Source organism: Sturnus vulgaris, chromosome 14 (genome assembly GCF_052056855.1).
Source record: "Sturnus vulgaris isolate bStuVul1 chromosome 14, bStuVul1.hap1, whole genome shotgun sequence".
NCBI classification, from domain to species: Eukaryota; Metazoa; Chordata; class Aves; order Passeriformes; family Sturnidae; genus Sturnus; species Sturnus vulgaris.
This window is the reverse complement of record NC_142256.1, coordinates 5,535,840-5,556,132: the sequence shown is the minus strand read 5'-3', so window position 1 is coordinate 5,556,132 and position 20,293 is coordinate 5,535,840. Positions and strand designations below refer to the sequence as shown.

The following is a 20,293-nucleotide window of genomic DNA, read 5'->3' as shown; positions in this document are numbered from 1 at the left end:
CACTGGTGTAATCAACAAGTCTTTTAAATTCAGTCTAAACACACCAAAAGGCCTCATTTTGCAGAATTCCTGAAACCTTTCTGTGAAAACATTTGATGTCCATACAATACCTAAGTGTGTGTATACATCACCCCCTATGCAGCACCTTGCTGTTATTGCAGCACAGTAGCAATCTCTTTATAGATTTCTGCCATTTTAGAGGACATAAATAGCTTCTTTGAATGGGATGTAATTAAATTGAACAACCTGATGTCTTATTTTCATACAAATCCATTTCATTAAACTGTCTGTTTCCGTTCTTGTATATTAAGATTTTTACCTAAATCTCTCTCATTTTTCTCTTTAACTTCCAATTTGCCTTTGTCTAAGGATACTGACAATGTCCTATATAGCCTTGAAATCAATTTAGTGAGACAGTCTCTTTGTACAACAATTTTTCAATCTGCTACATTTGCATTTCTATACCTTCTTTTAATTCACAAAGAACAGCATGTCTTACCCAAAGGAAACGGGAAAACTGAGCTCCAGGAATATTAAAATCTTCTATAAATTGGTCAAACGATTTAAAATGCCCATCCTTAAACAAATCTTTAATACAAATGGACCCTTTTTGTTGCTAGGTTCTAAAGGCTCCATTTTTAACACAAGTGGAAGGTCCTCATTATAACACAATAGAGTTAAGGGAGACAATTTCTGATGCCAGCCCATGAATTTATGCACTTTCTCCTCATTTTACAGACTGGGAAATAGTTGTTAACATAATCTTTTTCTGTCACGCCATTTTTATGTATATTCCTGTGTTATCTCTCAAGTTCAAGTTCTGTATATGTAGATCCTTGTACAAACGTGTGAAGGAAATTACCCTTGTCAGGTCCTTATCACTTAGAGTTGTGATGTGTTAATCTCACTCTCCTGTCACAATTCTCACAGATCTGCTGCATCCTACTGGAGCAAGGCTCCCATTCAGCTCCCCTCTGCCTTCAACTGTACTACAATCTTCAGCAGCAAAAGAAACTCTGCTCGTTTCTCTTTACAGTTTACATTTCAACTAAGTAAATGAAAGAGTGAAATAACAGTCATTCACATAAAAAGAAAACAGTGAAGTATCAGAAAGGACTAAAACATCAAACTGAAGTTTGCTCTACAGGATTTAGAGTATGAGACATTTCAATTCCTCGAGGCAGAGCCACTCACCTGCACCTTCTGATGTCCCGAGGCAGAGGCAGAGCGTTCAGAGCTCGGTCTGAGCAGCACTGGAAGGTCTCTCTGAAGGGCTCTGAGCAGGAGATGTCTGTCCCAGGCACAGCTGTAGGACAGATGAATCCTTTAGGATGAATTAACTTTCCTTAGATACACCAAATGGTGACAGACAAAAGCCGAGAATTACTCTGCAAAACATGGGCATTTCTTTTTCTGAGAAATGTGGAATCTCTTATCTTTGAATTGTCACAAATATCCCTTTTCCTTTAGAGATCTTTAGGTATGAGTTGCACAAAGCTGCTCCTACACCATGCTCTATTGCAGCATTTCAGACCCAGATTTTTCTAGCAATCTGCTCCTAGGAGTAACTGCCATGGTTAATGCACTTCAGAGTGAAATAGGAGCCATGGTGAGCAGAGCTGTTGCAGTCTCAGTTCTGGCTGATAGAAACACTTCATAAAGCCACCTCAGTTCAACTGAAGCCAAGGAATTAGCAGAACCAAAAATTTTCATGAGCACCTGGACCCTGAGCTTCAAAACATAAATGCTAAATAACCTAAATATCTGGTAAGGAAACCATGTAAATTAACTACCCAACAGTCAAAGAAAACAAGGAAAAATGGAAGACAGTAAGAAAATGACCAATATGAACCCAGGCACAGAATTTTAAGAAGCACAGAACACTGAGGTAGAGCAGTGTCTGTGCAGTCTCCAGGCCTCTCCTCCACACTGGCTGAGGCTGCCCAGGTCCAGCTCCAGGTGGGTCCTGAGCAGCTCCAAGGATGCAGAGCCCTTTGCTCTGGGCAGCCTGTCCCAGTGCTGGCTCACTTTTACACTAAGAAAGGCTTTTCTTCCTTTTTAAACCTCAGTTGAACATAAATGCTTCTACACAGTGGGAACACCACTGAACCCTCCTCTCCATCTCCCCCCTCAGAAAATCCCAATTTCTTCTTTGAGTTGGGTTTGTCCTACCTGTTCCCACAGACATTTCCACCACAGTTTCCTGTCTCTATTTCAACGCTTTGCTTTCCTTCCACCCTTCTCCAGCCTTGCCTTCTGGCTTCCATTAGGCTGTCAGATTTTACTTCCCCACTCCAGCCCTGATGATTCTGTAATATGACCAAACTAAACAAGTGGGGCAAAATTCATTCCACTACTGTTCTGCTAAAGCCCACGGATTTACTTCGGGATTGAATTTGCTCTTCTCATGTGAGAAATGGGGGATTCAGAAGGAGATAAAAGAAGAATGAAAAGCAAAACTGACCTTCATGGTCATATTTTCTTTAATCCATGAGGGCCACTAGATGAATGCACACAGCCAGGCTGACAATACTGCCTGCATTTAAATGTGGGTGGGGGTAAATATAGGTGAGGGCACTAATCAGCCAGGTGGCTACATGTTACCCTGAACACAGCAATTAACTGCAAGGGCAATTTTCTCCCAGAGGTTAGTTATTTCATAGCCAATTAACCAGGCAGCTTCACCCCACTTTGAACTGTGTGTAGAGTAAGAGCCATGTCTGCATCTGGACCTTCAATAGATTCCCTGTAGCTTTAGCCATCAGCCCTATTCATCTTTTTCTAAAGTAGTTACAGCATCCACCTGCCTTTCAGTATTTAACTCCTTCATTTGTAAAGAAGCAAGCAGAACATTTGAACAAAAAGATATTTTTATCTTTATAATAGGCAAGGCAATTTTAGCAGTGTATGTCTATGAAACTCAGCATTCAGCCTGGTGTAGTGTCTTCACAAAATCGGTGAATGCACTTTATTAAACATACACAGAGTCTGCAAAGCCGGCCTGTGGACACAGAAATCCCAGTTCCCTCGTGCTCACAATGTGGCAGGTCCAGGGAAGACTGAGGGAGGGCTCGGGAGGAGAAAACACCCAGCTAACACAAGCTAACGCTGCACTCTCTTTATGCGATGCATTAATAATAGAATTACACCTCAAACATTGATGGGATGTGCAGAACAGCTCTGAACAGATCGTATCAGCTCTGCATGCCTGAGTGCGTGGCAGCAATAGCAGACTGTGCTCCCAGGGGCACACGGCAGCGTGGCACACCTGGGTGGCACAGCCTGGGCTGCCCGGGCAGGTGAGCCCTGCACAGGTGAGCCCTGCACAGGTGAGCTCAGCACAGGTGAGCCCCGCACAGAGCTCCCTGTGCCAGGTGTGCCCAGCACAGAGCTCTGCAGAGCTGAGCTCAGCCCAGCCCAGCCCCAGGAGCCCGCAGGGACCCCAGAGCCCCGGGGGAACAATAAAAATCATTGCCAGCACTGTCCTGGTGCATCCAGAGCAGGATCAGGGCAGGGGCTCATGTCCTGGTGCTCTGGTTTCAGAAGCACTCCCGACCCCTGGAACTCACCCTGCAAATCTCCTGAATTACAAAGTGAACAGTCCAGAGTGCAGAGTGAGAATAACTGGAAGGTCCACAGCTGTTATGAAATTCTCTGAGCATCCTTTCTGAGATTTTGGTGTAAGAGAAATCTCAGATATTTTAAGAAGAAAAAAAAAATCTACCCTGTGAAAAAACGCATTAGACAAGACACATTCTCCTTCCACAAAGGGATTAAGAGAAATTATGGAAAAGGAAGTTTGGACTTTGCAGTTTCTAGGCCACTAGTTCTTGCTGAAATAAGAACATAAAAGCAGAACACAAACAGAATGCTGAATCAAATCAAATAAAATAGTAAAAACATACAGAAATTGAGCAATGTTTCAGTAATTGCTTTTCACTCTGGACAGGCTAATAAATTGAAATATATATTCAAGTGAAATGTCACTGTTTATGGGCAGGATTATCAGAGAAGAGATGGTTATAATTTGGCTGCATCAGTTCCCATCCCTTTGCTATTCTCTGTGTATTTCTCAGTAACAAGTCTGTCATTTTAAGTATTATTTATTTACCAGACAACCCCAGTATTGTCTGACATGTAATAGAATATTTCCAAGAATTTCATTTGCTAAAAAATAGCAACATAAAATGTAAGTTTTTTAATCTGCTACTATAAGTAACACAAGATCAAAACTAATCACACCCATGCTGACAATTAGTTAGATAAAAGTCTGACAATTCTGTCCACTACAGCTACCGTTATTTACATAAGAAATTTATCAATTACACAGTCAGTTACCATTATATGCTTTAGGCAGAGAATTGGAAAATAGATGCAAGCTACACAGTTTGCATTTTAAAATTAGCTGTGCCTAGAATGTGTGGGAAATGAAAGCTCAAATTCATGACCCTCCCACACTACAGATTGAAAAAATCTGTTGTATCAAACATCCACATAAATTATAAAGGCCCCTTTAAAATGTCAAGTATAGATCCTACTGTGCTTAGGATGTCAGCATACCTCTAAAAATATGGAGTGATGAGGCATGGACACAATTTACAGCGGAAATCCAGCACGCTTTTCAACTTGCACGCACAAAAAAATGTGATAAATCAAACAAATCCTCCCCTTTTCAAATGGAAGTTGAACTGCAACTGTATTGAGTTCACACAAATTGTGCAGATTAGTGGTATCTGATTACAGCATTTAGGGAGCCACAGCTGTAATGTCATATTGCTTTTTTTTTTTTTTTTTTTACTGTAGGATTACAAAATGTAATGCTGCAGTTTTAGAAGACAAATGCATTAGGTGAAATCATCAGTTCAGCCATTTGCATTAAATGGTGCTGAATGGAAAATATTTATTAGTTCAGTTGTAACACTCCTGGGTTTTTTTGTAAGAATCAGTGAACCAACACTTGTAAACTGAGCCTGCAAAGAGATCTATACCTTGGCACTCTCACTGCAAACACCAAAATCTCCCATTCTAGATCTTATTTCCTCTCTGTTAGTAACAATTTCCCAGAGAGCTATTTTTAAAAATGAGTAAAAAATATTTATAAAATAATACAATTTATGCTGAAAACGTGCAGCTCTTGAGGAATGAGAAGAAAGAGTGGGATGGGATAAAACAGAGCTCTGTGAATTAACACAAGAGTAAGAGCAATGTGGTTTCCACGCACAGGGAATCCGTGGATTTCCCCAGTGAAAGGCAAACCCCCTTTGCTGTGTGGCTGTCCCAAAAACTGCTGCAAGTGCAGCACGTTCGGGTAACGCGGCTGCTTGAGGGAGAAATGATCAGCAATAAAATCAGCAAGAAAATCAGCAATAAACCATCAGCAATATCGTGGTTCCGAGAAGCCACATCCCGGATTTATTGGCACTGCGGTGTCCGGAGGGATGGAGGGAATAGGGACACAACTTTTGTTCCTGGAGGGTTTTTGTTCCTTAACCCGCTCGGCAGCGCGGGGAGCCCCGCGGGACGGCCCTGGAGCCGCGGGGAATGAGGGACACGGAATGAGGGACAGGGAATGAGGGACAGGGAATGAGGGACAGGGAACGGGGAATGAGGGACAGGGAATGAGGGACAGGGAATGAGGGACAGGGAATGAGGGACAGGGGACGGGGAATGAGGGACAAGCCGGGATGCTCCGGCACAGGCTCAGATGCTCCGGGACTGACTGGGATGCTCCGGCACAGGCTCAGATGCTCCGGGACTGACTGGGATGCTCCGGGACAGGCTCGGATGCTCCGGGACAAGCCGGGATGCTCCGGGACAGGCTCGGATGCTCCGGGACAGCCGGGCCCCGTCCCCACGGCTCTCCCCACGAGATGGCAGGCTGAGATGCTGCTTGCACTGCTCAGCCTGTGCTGCTGCGAACAGCTTCCCCTCTCAAATGACAGCAGCCCCAGGTAGCAGAGGTGACATTTGCTTTACATTATGATGCACACTAATTAATCATTAGCGATCCCTAAAGTATGTTGACTAAAAATGCTTTGCTATGGCTCATCACAGTAGGGGCTTTCAATATTGATACTGCTACGCACACATGTGCTCCACGGCTGGCTGTTATAAACCCACGGATTTAGTGTTTCAGGCTACAGAATATCTTTTAAGTGCTGCTAATTATTGTTTGCTAAAATCCCTTACAGTCGGTAATGAACTTCACGTCTTGTACTTTGTGTGATAAACTCAAAGGTCACAAAGCGATCGCTTGACTGGGAGATGAAACGGGAGCTTTACGAGCTAAAGCTGCTGCAAACCGACCGCAACTCTCCGCGGCACAGCCCAGGCGTTTTGGAGGGGCTGACGTTTTTTCCAGCCGTGTTTCAGTCTCTGTGCCAACAGCGTGGGGCCGTGCCCTGCAGCCCCGGCACAGCTGAACGGAGCAGAGGGGATGGAGACACCAGGGCTCTGTGAGAAAACGCCTGAGTGCACCTCCAGTGCCACCAAAACCTCTGACCTGTGGCACTGCAGGGGACACTCAGGGCTTTGAGTCACCCCTGCTCCCAAAAGTGCAGGTGGAGCCACCCACAAACATTTATTACAGGTCTTTATCAGCCTGCATCACCACAAACATTTGTCACAGGGGTTTCTCCACCACCCTGCATCACCCGTGTGCCCGAGGGACCCCTGCCAGCCTTGATGTCAATCGTTCCCACCTCCAGCAAAGCTCTGGTGGGCTCTCACTCCTCTCTGCTCTCTCCTGTAAAAGCTTTGGCTCACATCCCGAAATCCTGTTCCTAACGTGAACAGTTTTTGGCGCAAGTCAAGGCTAGGTCAGCATTTAACAGCTAAAGAATGGCAAAGCCATTATTGGGCTAATGGGTCAGGAAATTAGTCCTGTTCAAGTAATGGAACTATATTAAAAACACAGAAAACAAAATAAAAAGGATAAAGGGGGAGCGAGAGACAGAGGTCAAAAAAGAAAAAAAGTGGAATTTCCAGTTCTGGGTGATTTCAGGACCTGAGAATTTAGCAAAAATATCAAATACCACTGACGTTTGATACATTTGTGACAGTTGAGATTTACACTTTCCTTGACTTCTTGCACTTTTAGTCCCACCAATGCAGAGTTTAGGGATTATATACATTAAACCAAGATTATAAAACATGGGATTTACAGGCTGAGTCCTGGATTCACAGTGAATCCCTTCCCATGGACAGGTGAGGCACCATCACCTTCAGGATCTGCAGAAATGCTGCTCTTGCATTCTGATATTCCAGGGCCCCAGATGTTTGCAGCCCTGCAGCCTCCAGGTCCCACCCATGGTTTTTCCAAGCAGAATTTGCTGCAGGCAGAGCAAGGATGAAAATCTCTTCTTTCCCCCCCTGCCAAGGCTCACAGTGCCCACGGATCTCTGCAGCCCTCAGACACATTTGCATTCAGCCACTTACCTCTGCTTGTAATGTTTCTTCTTAATTAGCAACCCTCAAACCATTTGCTAATTCAACAATGAAGTACTCAATATTTTGACATACTTACTGAGCCATTCCAACACACTTTGCCCCTCTTATTGTCAGTTCTTCAAAAGTGAAGAGAAAGCAGTAGCCAATGTAGAGCATTTTAACTGCCACACCAGTTGACTTTCAAGCCTATTTGGCTCTATTTTAAAACTTTAGAATTGAACCCTGTTCTATTCTCTCCCTCTCTCTTGCCAACCATAACACTTCTTTAAAATTCCCTCTTTTCCTGACGTCTTACAGGTCTGAGAGCCCCCATGGCAGTTTAAACCTTGGCATCTTTTCAGCAGCCCCCTGATTTATGAACTCAGGGTTTCTACATCCTAGCTGCTTTACACTGAAACTTGAAAATGTAGCAAGAAAATAAAAAAATAAATAAAAAGGAGAGGTGATTCTAGCAGCGGGATAGTCGTGCTCAGGACGTGCCCGTGCAGCTCCCCTCGTGCCTGGGGAACAGATGGGGTTTTATGCTCACACAATCAGCACCATTCTCTATCTGCTGCTTTCTAACCTTCCCCACCTGGGTGAAACCCAGCCAGAGTTAATGAACACGCTTGCAGCAGTCTGGACTGAATTATTCCCAGTAGGAGTTACCCTTCAGGTACTGCCCAGCCTCTCAGGGCCGTGTAACTGCAAAGGAATACAAGAAACCTTTACACTGCCCTAATTAAATCAAGCTTTGCCTCTGCTAAGGGCATTTTCCCCTTCCAAAAGCAAGTCATGTCTCATGCACTGAACTATTTTGGAAGCAGTTGCAATTATCTTGAAAATTTGGGAAGACAATTTTGGCACAAAAAGGGGGGCAGAATGCGATTTGAAGCAAGTTTTAAACCTTCATCACTTCTACATACCAAATTATTACAATAATTACCTTGCAAATGTAAGGCATCACCAAAGTAATGCTTTTTCAAAATTCACATACAAAACTTTTTGTTCCTACCATTCGTGCCTTAAATTTCCGTTTTCCCACTTGAAATTCTAGAAAAATTCTCCTTTTGGCAGCAGATTCTTTGAAATGAAGATGAAATCACAAGCTGGCTACTTTGACCATGTTTCACATCCCAGACAGCAAACCTTTAAAATGTCATGGAGACATGCTAAAGTAATTTCCTTCATGCTAATTATCAGCTGTAGAACACCGTTGTAGAGAAATAATTCAGCAGCCTGAGATTGCTTCCCAAGTGCCTATGGTGGGATGTCCAGGTCAGTTTATACACTGACATTTCTGCTGCTGCCTTTCCTTCTTCTGCCCGATGTGAGAGACAGCTCCATACGGCTTCCAACCTGAATAAGCACAAAAATTCCATTAAATTAATTGCAGCACTGATATGTAGTAGGCATATTATTTTTTCCAGTCTAGCTTAGACCAAGAATGGGATCTCAGTGGATTGCAATCAAGTGCATGGCCAGCCTTCCTCAGGAACGTTCACAAAAACCCCAAATTATCTGAGCTTTCTGTCTGCAATTCCCTCATGGTGAGGTTTAGCTGGGAGTCCCTTCCCTGGTGCTCAGCTGCACACAGATAGAACAGATTCCAATCCTCCTCCACACCAAGGAGGATCCAGCACACTGAACAAGCCAATACGGGGATCCAGAGTGGTGAAATTCCACGTTTATCATAAAGAAACAGAAAATGTTTCCTCCTACACTTCACCATGAAAGCATCGGGAAAGTTTGCTGAACTTTTATTCAGGGAGAGCCAAGCCAGCTCCTTGCCTTGAAGATCAGGAAAACAAATCCATGCCCTTGGCAGCAGCCAGGGAGTGCAGAGAAGGTGAAAGCTGCATGAGCACAGCCCAAAACACATCTCTGCTAGAATGGGAAAGTAGAGGCTGGCACAGGGGGAGCTCCACAGAGGATGCTGAATCAGATCAGAACGTTTAAAAGCCTGCCAAGGCACAGGGCTGTTATTTAAACGAGGAAACGGGGGGAAACGAAGCACACAAGGCAGGGAGAGCTGTGCTGACAGCTGTGTGTCAGTAACACAGGGATCCCTGATCCTGAAGGAAAAGGCAGAAATTCCAGTTGAGCCCCGCACGGGCAGGGGTCCCTCCCCGGGGACACCAAAGGGGGTCAGTAAAGCAGAGCAGCGCTCAGACAACGCCAGCAATCACTGCTCCTCACACTGAGCCCGGGACACGCTGGGCAGGAACAGGGGGGCATTGGGAAAAAATAGGAAATAGAAAACTTGGCCAACACGCAGAGGTTTCATTGGGACGCTGCTGAAGGAGGATGGAAGCACAGAAGCAGAGCAGCCGGGGACCAGTCCTCCAAGCCATAGGGGATTTTATTTGGGAGATGTGCAGGACAAATCTCCAGGGACCACGGCCTGGGGACTCTGCCCAGCCCTGACTCTGTCCCAGAGGCGAAGGGGGCAGGGGCTGAAGTGTCCCGGGCACTGTGGCAGGACAGGGGTTCCCGTGGTGTCAGACTTGTCCTGAGAACCCCCAGAGCACAGAGCTGCCCCACCTGAGCTACCTGCCAGCCCTGGACTGATACACACCTGGGCAGAGACTCTGCTAGGGCCACTCCACCCACTGATTCCAGCCCTTGGCCACATCTGCCAAAGCAAATCCCCAAACTCTGCCCCAAAAATCCCCAAACTCCACCCTAAAAATCCCCAAACTCTGCCCCAAAAATCCCCAAACTCCACCCTAAAAATCCCCAAACTCCACCCTAAAAATCCCCAAACTCTGCCCCAAAAATCCCCAAACTCCACCCCAAAAATCCCCAAACTCTGCCCCAAAAATCCCCGAAATCTACCTGCACAATCAGCCCTCCTAAGCAACCCAGCCACCACGAGGAAATGTGATTTTAGAGAAGTGCCCTGGATGAGGGCAACCTTCACTGGGCTCTAGAGCTCCTTGTGGAACTGCTCCATTTGGATTAGAAATCATGATAACTGTTGAAAGTTACCTTCCTTGCTTAAAAAAATACCAACAAAGTGCCCCTTTAGTGGTGAAAATGACATGCAGAGTTGAAGAACTCACTCTAGCTGAATCACTAAATACAAAGGGCCATAGTGTAATTAAGTTCAGTGTCCTTGTGGGAAGGAATGCAACAAAACCTAGCACTGTGACATTAAGCTTTAGAAAGGGGATTTAAAAAAAAAAAAAAAAAATGAGGCAGCCAGTCAAAAAGGCCCTGAAGTCAGAAGTGAGGAAATTAAAATCCTTCAACTCAGCATGGAGGCTACTTAAGCAACCATAATAGAGTCCCAGAAGGAATGCACAGCTTTTCAAAGAAACACGGAAGGCAAGAAAAATAAAATTAGCATGGGAAAACAGCAAGGTTCAAGGGGTTATTTAAGCCAAACAGGTAGAATTCAAAAAGAAGTGAAAAACTATCTGAAGGGAAGGAACACAACCCATGGAAGGTTCTCCCCATCATAAAAACATAATTCAAAATTGTGGTGACTGAGAAATGGGCTGGGCTGAGGGGAGGGGGGGTGTGTGTGAGAAGGAGAAGATAATTATGAAAGCAAAAATTAGTAACTGCAAAAATGGATTTTCAGGATAATGGATAATTTCAGTGCATAGTAACAGTGAATGAATAAGGTGACTGCAAAGAAAAATTAGTTATTTTTCATCTGCATGTAGGCCACTGTGATACAAACTGCCCAGGGTGGTGGAGTCTAGGACAAATAGAAGGGTTAAAAAATAAAGAAGTGGAAAAAATAAACGAATTAATCCCAAGAGATCCCTGGAGCCAGCTGGAACAGACAGCTGCTCCCTAGGGTGGAGTGGATGGGTGCTGACGACAAAGGACGATTTTACAGTGAGCCCACATGGGAAATGGAGCAATTGCTGCCCTGAGACACTCTGGGTCTCTGGCAGGCTCTGGGTTCTCCTGCAGAGGGGAGGAGCCTGCGGCCTGAGCTCACCTGAGCACAGGTGAGCCCTGCAGGGCGTGGCAGTGCAGCATCACCTCCAGAGCAGGGACAGAGCCCTGCCCGTGGCACGAGCTGTCCCCACCCTGCACACAGAGCTGACACGGTCACACTGGGTGGTCCTTCAGGTAATTAGCCATGGCATTATCCCAGGCAGAGCTCAGCATTGCTGATTCCTGCTCTGCCCTGCCCTCCACACAGCTCGCTGCCTTGGGAGCCAGTGCAGTGCTGCAAAGCAAAGCAAATATTTCTCTTCTCTTCTCTTCTCTTCTCTTCTCTTCTCTTCTCTTCTCTTCTCTTCTCTTCTCTTCTCTTCTCTTCTCTTCTCTTCTCTTCTCTTCTCTTCTCTTCTCTTCTCTTCTCTTCTCCCTTTTTGAGCTACACAAGAGGGTTCTTTAAAACAAAATGGAAAGGGTGGTGCTACAATAAAAATGCAATACATTTTATATCTTTTATGCCATGTATTTGGTGACCCAGCAACAAAATCAGAGGTGGCCGTGGCTCATTGGAGCCCCTTCTACAGACTCCATCTGCAATGGGGAAATTATCTTTCCAGAGGCAGAACAGGGGCAATTGGGGGGCATTTGTTGTCAAGTATTGATTTCTACACCTCCTAAAGGACTGGCTCATGGTGTGCCCAGCTGCAGCACGTGGTCCTGTGGTGGCTTCTGCTTTCAAAGGCCCACGGCCTCAAGGAGACAAGACACGAGGGAGCAGAGCACGGAGTGGCCGCTGGCCAGGACAGCCCGCGGTGCCTGCGGGCAGCGAGCGCCGGCAGCTCCAGCGGCATGCCCAGCCCTGCACATCCCGCACCAGAGCCCCTGCGGCTGGCACGGAGAGGCCAGAAGCACCCAGAGGCATCAAGTTAAGGCACAGAAGGAAAGAGGAGTATGGAGAAAGTGAAAGGAGACGTAAAACGGCCCCTCCAGCGCTCTGGGATTGGATGCTGTGCAGCTGAGAACGTTCCCTTTGAGCTCGCTGCAGTCACGACAGAGTTAATCAGCTGGGCTGGGGATAATTACACAAGGGGTGATGTCATTAATACACACTTTTAAGCAGTTGCTGTTTCATGGCCCAAATGGTGGCTTCTCACCCAAACCATCTCTACCCTTGGACGTGCAGGTGGCCACAGGGACAAGGACACCCCGGCACTGATGGATAATGACAAAGTGCCTCAGCACAAAGCACAGGGACCTGCTGGAGCCGAGGACCACGAACCTGAGTGCCTGGAAAGCCTCTGCAGAGAGCTGCAGGTTACCTGTCCAGTTCCAGGTGAAAGGGATCAACCTCCTGACTGAGCTCATCAGCTCTGGTACATCCGGGCTCTGACTCTAAAGGAGGGCAAAAAGGAGAAAATAATTAATTTGGGAGACAAGGCACGTCCTCCTCCAGTGCATGCAACTTCATATCCCCTCATGCTGCCTTCCACTGCTAAATACACACTGGAACTGTCTGAAAAAGGACTGACATTTTCATATCAAAGCAAATGAGTTTAATAAGCACTTACATAAGGAGAATTTGGAGCTCTGTCTGTGCAGCCAAACAAGCTCTCTTTTACAAATGTTCCAGCAGCACTCGTTGAGCACAAAAATGCACCAGCTGAGACAAAAATCCCCCCAGCCCAGTCTCGTCCCCAGGAGGGGTCCACGGCAGATGTGCAGACAGGGAGAGCACCCAGTGGAGTTCATGCACAACACTCCTCCGAGTTAATTCTTGGGGAATTCCAGTGGCAGGAGCAGCATCCTTTACTCAAGAAGCTGTAGGAGGATTTTCCTCCCAGCTTTTCCAAAGCCAGGTATTCCTCAGCCCCTTCAGTGCCCCCAGCTCCAGCACTGATGCCCAGGGAGCCACCAAAGCACAGCAGAACCAAGCCCAGACTGACCCAGCCTGCCTCACCTCAGCATTGCCACCGGGATTTTGTCACCGGGATTTTGTCACCGGGATTTCTGCTCTGCTCACTGGAGGCTGAACTTTGCTCATGTTTAACCACATGAATGAGGATTCCAGCAGAACTAAAGGAAATTACACTGGAATTACATAACTGTCAGAGAGCAACATTCAGTTCCACGTTCCATTCATCTTTTTATCAATCACATCACTTCCTATCAGCTAATAAACTCACTCTGGCTACGCTTATGCAGAGCCAGGAGCAGGCAGAGGTTACTGCACAGTATCACTGGAACTCTGTTTGTCCAGCTTTGGGTTGGCTGACTTCCACGAGGAATGTGTTCAGTTAATTGAAAAGGTTTTGGTTAAAGTTTGCCAGCAAGAGATCATAGAGTTCTGGGCAACACATACTGTGAGTATGAACTCCATTCAACCTTTGAAATACCTCTGTGAAGGCAGGAAATTGAAATATTGTGCTATATTGGCAACTAAACAGTCATTTATCATCCATGCTAAGTTTGGAGCACAGTGGAATGGTTTTTAAACTCTGAGGGTCCTGATTAACAATTACAAGGTGTGTTTATACAGATACAGATTATGTATTGAAATATAGTTTCAAGAAGAATATGAGATAATCAACAGCTGTATCCACCTCCTATTTGCCTAAGATCAAATTCGGCCTGTGCTCAGAGGCACAAACACTATATTAAAACACAGCAGAGTTAAGACACCTACTGACAGGAGCAAGGAAATTCACAGTGGAGGGAAGGCTCACCATATGCTGTGCAGTACCTAGGCACAACAGGGAGCATCCAGCTCATCATTAAAGAGGCACCCAGTCGTGCCTAGGTATTGCAGAACATATGGAACACTTCCCTGCTCATGTCTGAATTTCCTTACTATTGTCAGCTTATGGATCACGCTTGACTTTTTACTTTTTTTTAAATACAGAGTGCAGGAAACTTTTTTGTTTGTTTGTTTTAAATATAGATATATGGGGATTTTTTTAAGTAGTTGTTTAGTTTGTGATATACTGTTTTAAATTTATAATTAACAACCCCACAGACTGATAATTATTACAAATCTGATTATTATTACAATACATTAATTATTGTAAGTCTGCTTTCAAGAGGAGTTCAGGATCACTGGAAACCATGACTTGTAAAAATGAAGCAGTGATTTGCTCAGGGAGTTTCTGGGCAGGCACCTATAGAAGTTACAACAGTCAGGACTGATTGGCCTCACTGTATCTGAAAACTGATTTTATTTTATACTTCAAGCCTTCCCTCTGAGCTATCTCAAGGTTTTAACTGCTTCAGATAATACAAGGCAACCATTGCAGTACAATGTTTCTGTTTTAATTAGCAGAGTGTTGGGAGTCCCCAGCTGGAGCTGCAGGCTCTGTGCCTGCACATTTATTTATGTACATTTATTACTGTACATTTATTTAAGGGACATTTATTTATGGGATCCAGAGGGCTCACGGGCAGAGCTGAGGAGCCCAAGGAGAAAAGGGAACGGGGATGGTTCCATGTCAGAGCTGAGCAGGGATGATCTGGGGCTGGGATCACCAGGGTCCTGCTCTGCCACTGCTGCTTTACAGGGAAAACAAACAGAGAAAAACAAAATAAATAAAAACAAATAATGCCAAACCAAACCAAACCAACAAAACCAACCAAACCAACAAAACCAAACAAACCCAAACCAAAACAACCAAACCCAACCCAAACCAACAAAACCAAACAAAAACCCCACAGAACCAACCCAAACCAAGATGAAAGCAGAGGGGCCACAGAGGGATGGGCATGAGTGGCAGGACAGGAGGGGACAGGAGGGGACAGGAGGGGACCCCAGGGGACAGAAGGGACAGGAGGGGACAGGAGGGACAGGAGGGGACCCCAGGGGACAGGAGGGGACAGGAGGGGACACTCTTCGGTGCCAGCACGAGGGGGCGGCATTGCTCGAGGCACCGGCCCGGGCGGCTCCTCTGCTGCCACCCGAGTGTCCCTTGTGTCCCTTGTGTCCCCTCGTGTCCCTTCTGTCCCTTGTGTCCCCTCCTGTCCCCTCGTGTCCCTTCTCGCCGGGACACGGGTTCCCACCGTGCACAGAAATGAACTTTGCCTCAACTTTCTTTTTACTACTGCATTTTTAAAAAGTAATATACATCACTTATCATCCGTCACCTCTACATCACCATAAATACAGACTCGAACCACATTGTACGGTATGTCCCCTTTGTAAATGAAAACGTAGAGAAACCTGGTGTCTCGTTAGAATGCACGAGTTTGGTTCTCTCACTCAAAATTCACTGAGGAGGAGCAGAGGGAGGAGGGGTTGTACACACAGGTCCTGTACACAGATCCTGCACACAGGTACCTGCACACACGTATTACACACAGGTATTGCACACAGGTACCTGCACACAGGTATTACACACAGGTCGGTATTACACACAGGTACCTGCACACAGGGACAGGGAGGGCAAACCCTCCTGCCCACCGGGATTTCTGCGGGGGAAGGCGTGGGAGCAGCCTGCCCTGTCCCCGTGTCAATTAGCCAGCCAGGAGTTACAGCAGAACAGGGCACAGAAATGTAACCTTTGGTCTGAGGAGCTTTTCCCATTGCCTCTCATGTGGAAAGGGTCAGAAGTTTAGCAGGGCTCCACCGGCAGCACGGCAAGGCAATGAACTGCCATGCAACAAGTGCAGATATTAGCTGTGGGTACACTGCAAATCTTGAAACAAATTCGCTAAAGATTTAGGACTTCATTAAGGTCAGAAGGGTGTTGTGTAGTTGATAGGTGCGTTTGTTTTATTAATTGAGTCATAAGTTCTGGCAGTCTGCAAATAGATTTCAAAACATGATCAGCTGCTTTCGATTGCCATGAGAGATCTGAAAACCTGCCAGTAAGTCTGTTTGCAGCTCTTAAAAGGTTTGGCTTAAAACCTGTTTTAAACTATTAACAATTACTTTTTTTTTTTAACATGCAAGGAGGGAGGGCAAGATAGAGAAAGAGAAGCACATGTTTCCTCTAGACTGAGAGCACAGGAGTTACTGATGAAGTGTCCTCCTCTCAAGGGCTGGTTATTTTCTCCACAGCCCCGCTGTCCCCAGCCTTAGTGTTTAGCATCTCATGCAGCTCTCAGGGTGTTTTAGAACGATTTGGTCAGCATCCTGCTGGAAAAGAAACGTGCAAGCCAAAGGGGAAGGTGTCCCTCTGCATGCCTGGTTTGAAATCTGCAGAGTACACAGGCCGGGAATCCCAAAGGGAAGCAGAGCAGAGCGCTCCAGGTCCTGCTCGGGCTGGGACGTGTCCCAAACCCCTCTCGAGGTACCACAGCACCACCTACAAATCACAGCTGCTGCTCTCCTTGCACGGTGCCAGGCCCGATCACATCCCAGCTCTGAGGAGGTGCCAGCTTTGCAGATTGTGTTTCACACGGGAGTTATTGACACTGCAATCCCAGGGGGTCTCTCCTATGGCCCCACCCCAGCACTGGGATGATTTGGCAGCTGCTCCCCTAAAAGCTGGCACAGCCCAAAGTGGCTGCAAGCCAGAGCTGCTCATTCTGCCCTCCCATGAAGGAGACCTGGCTCTGTCCAGTCCCTCCAGTGGCACCAAGGGACAGATTTGGCACCTTCCTTTCCCCCTCTGCAGAATCAGGTTTTGGTCTGGTTCACCCCATTTCGGTTCTCCTGATTTCTGCTCCTTTTGTCTCTAGGAGGCCAAGCAGGAAGACAAAAGTTGATGCAAATTACTCTTTGGAAATAGACTTAAATTGTGTTCCCTGACCTCAGCACAGCTTCAGGGTGCTCTGGGCTCATACAGAGCTGGCATCTGCTGCTGACCTGAGCAAGAACCACACAGGAGAACCACCCACACCAGCTCTTGCATCTGGCACCTCATAAATGACTTCACACTGCATCTGGAATTACACTGTCTTCCAGCAAATTTGCCAGATCTCACAATCCAATAAAACCAGCCATCTGGGTACCTCAGGTATGCCAAAAGCTGGGACCCTCCCCACATTTTAGCATTTTTATTTCTGTCATTGCAGCCCTTGTGCTGCTGCCCTCCTGCCAATGCCTCAAGTCACGTTATGAGAAAGTACAAAGTGAATATTTGGTCTGGCTTACAACAGGGAAGAGCAGGAGGAGGCACATGCAGCTATTCCAATTCACAGAATCCTTTGTGGGACTCATGAGCTCTCACTCCTCCCTTGATATTAAAGGCATTTCCAAAGCCATTTCCACGTCTCCAGCTGCTCAGCAGAGCAGGATGCACGGGAACGGGACCTTCACCAGGGTTTATTGGTGCTCCTTTCCCCAGCAGACTTTGCTGTGCAGCTCTGGAGGGACCAGGGGTGGCAGCAGCAGCTCCCACACCCCTGTCAGGAGCGTCTGGGGCTGCACCAGAAACTCCAGGAACAGGGAATGCTTGGCCACAACAGATCCCTCCTGAAGTCATTTCAGTGTTTAGTGGCTTTGCATTTTTGAACAATTCCTGCCAAATTGCATGGATTGATTTCAAGCCTGCCTAACACACACTATTTACAAATACTGCCATATATTTTAAAGCAAGAGCCACTCCCAATTAGCTCAAGTGTTTAAGAAAATCATCATATGTTCTGAATGCTGAAAGATCACAGAAGGAGGTCCCCTAATGGATGGCAGGTGTGGGAATGAAAGCATCTAAAGACTGTGAGCCAAAATCTGAGAAGTCACAGAATATCATAATTCACTTTAAATTGCACCTAGGTCACAAAGTTGAATGAGACCTTTGGCTCAGAAAATATTTAAAACTACCACCATTTTTATAACAGAAAAACAAACAAACAGAAACACCCCCCTAAATGTTGATTTTTTATAAGATATGCAAAGTCAGCTACATATGGTGGATAAATAAAAATAAAAAATAAATATAAAATTAATAAACATAAGACTGAAAAACACAGAGATTTCTGGCTCTGGTTTCAGCCAGCAAGAAAGAGCCTTGATAAGCTCTAGTGATCCACAAAGATCTCCTGTTCTGTTAGAAAACACTGAAAACCAGGCAGGTTAACTCATATTTACAAGTTTGCATCCACTATACATTGTAGTAACAAAGGTACTTTTAGGATCTTCAAACATGTGAGAATGGAAAATAATGCGAGGAGGTCGCAGTTGTGCTGTGAGAAGCCAAGGTGTGTGTGTGGCCCAGGCTCAAGGGGAGGGGGGAGGGATGCAGCCACCAGGTGAAGCCCCAGCGTTGTTCAGGTTTGTCCTTAGCCTGGCACATCGACTTCTGTGTTTCCAAAGAATTTGAAAGCTGGGAGTACAACTTTCAACGGACAAAGCAGAACTGTTTCATTTTTGTTTTATATTAAACTATCTTATCTGTCTTTTGAATATTTGTTTCTCTCTTTAAAAGCAGTGTTTTGCAGTTGTGGTGGTTGTAAAGACTATTTCTAGGTAAGAATGGTGGCAGATCACCTCTGCTGCCATTCACTGCTGGCTCAAGCAGAGTCACCAGATCTTCCCCTGCCACATCTGCTGGAGATGCTCCCAAGGGAGATTAGAGTCACACCAGCCTTGATTTGCAAATTCTGGTGTAAATCAGAGCCACATGAGAGCATGGTGAAAGCTCCCTTTTCTTTTAGGGGAAAAAAATTTAAGTAGTAGATTGGCTGGTCAGAACATCCACAGTAATATTTTCAAGTCAAATGAAAAAAAACACATTAGAAATCAAAGTGCTCAGAGTTCCTGATTTGCAACTTGTAATAAGCTGAGAGGAGCATTAAGCACTGGCCCTGAGAAATACTCTTCCCAACCTTTAGGAAAAATCCAGCTCTGCTACACAAGGCACACAGAATCAAGGCTTCAGAGGTCACACATCTCCCAATAGCTCCCCCCAGATCTTTGAATCAACTGCAAATACACTGAAAAAAAAAAATCACTGCACTGACTTCAATACCTAAACAAGGCCCAGAAGCCCAGCTCTGAAAACCTTTGAAATAAATTGTGGCAGTGAACTTCAGCCCATACCCAGCTGACACCTGAACCACTGAAAAACGAGTCCAATTACCCCCCAGCTCAGGCAGACGAGGCAGTGTAAATTATCCTGGTGCTGTGGAAGTCACCAGCCCTTACATCAGAAGGGAGGCAGCACTTCCAGTTCCCAGCAAGTCAGAGATGCAGCTAAAACTTCTGCCTTAAAACAAAAAAATGAATTGTTCTTACCTGGGGGTCAGCTTTGCTGAAGAGCACGAATGGCAAGAGCAGCATTCTGTCCCCTCAGCCTGTGCCAGCCTTGATCTTGTCAGGCTCAGCTCCAAGGGGGATGCAGAGGAGCCACCAGTGCCCCCAGTACAGCACAGCCCTTGCAACTGGGAGCTGCCTGCCCAGCCCAGCCCAGCCCAGCCCAGCCCAGCCCGGGATGTAACAGGGTTAGGAGTTCACCCTTCTGCTGTTTGCCAGTCAAACAAAGACTCCCTTTGACTTTAAATTACAGTTTTCAATTAGACTGAAGCAACTGCCCAGGAACAGGTTTTATAAGGAACATCATGCTGTTAATACAATATTGACTGACTAAAACAATAAAATAAATGCAGCTTGGTCTGGCTGCTAAGAGAGAACCTGCCTGCAGCAGCATTTGCAACCTCCTTGCTCTCTCCTCCTTTGGAAGTGATGGGAGCTCTCGGGAGCTGTGGGGTTTAGGAGCCCCACACCCTGGTGCTCTGCTGTCAGTGTGCCCCGTGCCCAGAACAGCAGCGATTGGCACCTTTGGAACGTGCCCTGCCCGTGCTGCATTCCCGCTGGCCCCCAGCACGGGGGATCTGCAGAGCTCTGTTGTGTCACAAAATGCTGCCTTGTGCCTCTTCAAACACTCTCGTGTAAAGCACAGGAATTTCTGTGTCCCACTCCACTGCTGGCTAAGCAAAAATTGCAGGAGATTTCCTGGGCATTTCCCTGGCCCTGACAGGAGATCATAGCTCCACTCAGTTCTTTACTGATCTCTCTTCAAACCCACCAAAG

General features: G+C 46.1%; 1 long non-coding RNA gene across 2 annotated transcripts in view; it reads right to left on the bottom strand.

Annotated features, from left to right (window-relative positions):
* Nucleotides 1-3,239, bottom strand: part of LOC148222119 (uncharacterized) — a 70,952-nt gene extending 67,713 nt beyond the window's left edge. For both annotated transcript variants that reach the window (XR_015806882.1, XR_015806884.1), the window contains exon 1: nt 1,195-3,239. This is a non-coding gene — a long non-coding RNA (uncharacterized LOC148222119). The remainder of the gene's footprint in view (nt 1-1,194) is intronic.
* Nucleotides 3,240-20,293: the final 17,054 nt, after the last annotated feature.